We start from the raw sequence: 1,052 nt of genomic DNA, 5'->3' as shown, positions 1-1,052 counted from the left end.
TTATGGAATCGTCAATTTTTGAAATATACGGAGGCCGGAGTTGTGTAGGTCGTGAACGAACTAGTTCAAAAGATTGAATCTTGCAAGTGAACTAAAAGATTCGATTTCGATCACTACGATTGATTCCTCATGAACTAAACCTAAATGCGAGGTACAATTGTATGCAGATACGTATCAGCCTCCGGATTACAAACACTCGATGCGAATGGAATCCGTCATGACCGACATATGTTTACGAAGAATTAAGAAGCCTCTATTGCTTTCGATTCGTATCCAGTTTTCGTAATCCAATAAGGGCAGTTTCGGCGCGAGCGCGACGGACTCTTGGTTTTATTCAATGCTCATGGTGCACTTTTCAGTATCATCACCTTTAACTTTTGCTCTTTTGGTAGTTTGGTACGTGAACGGTGAAAATGACGATTGCGGAATGGATATAATTTATAAATGCATACTCGTATTGTCGTATATCGATTTGTTGATATACGAGTAATAGAATAAAATCGCTTACGCAAACGTAAGATTTTAAATAATCTGCCATCATTGAAGAAAAACACTATTCAATGCTGCCATGTTGTAATAAAAGTTGTAAGGTGTAGGTAGGTATGTGTACTTCGAAGACGACGTTGTTACGTCCATGCACGTAAGAAATGGATGATTTTATAACAGTACATCAGACATACGAAGAGATCGAGAGGCAACCCTTGCAACTGATCGATGAACTCGGCGTTGTCAAAATGTATGGAATACTCGTTTCCACCATCTCCTCCACTTGCTAAGATACTAATAGCTAGAGACACATTTCGGGATATACACACATCGTTGTGGCATCCGTCCGCACTATTGCACCAATCAGTAACGATAGCCAGGCTAAAGCCAGTCTACTAATACTTATCAATCAACGCTAATACGCAATAGCGTTGATTGATATGTATATTGCTGTGTGCCAGTGACGCAACCAAGGGGGGTGCTTTGGGGCTAAAGCACCCCCCAAAATTCTAAAGTGAATAAGTGCTTACGCATAGACAAGAAGTGGACAAATGAAATGAATGCGA

The sequence above is a fragment of the Photinus pyralis genome, unplaced genomic scaffold (genome assembly GCF_008802855.1).
Source record: "Photinus pyralis isolate 1611_PpyrPB1 unplaced genomic scaffold, Ppyr1.3 Ppyr1.4_LG2, whole genome shotgun sequence".
Taxonomy (NCBI): domain Eukaryota; kingdom Metazoa; phylum Arthropoda; class Insecta; order Coleoptera; family Lampyridae; genus Photinus; species Photinus pyralis.
Note: the sequence above shows the minus strand (reverse complement) of the source record.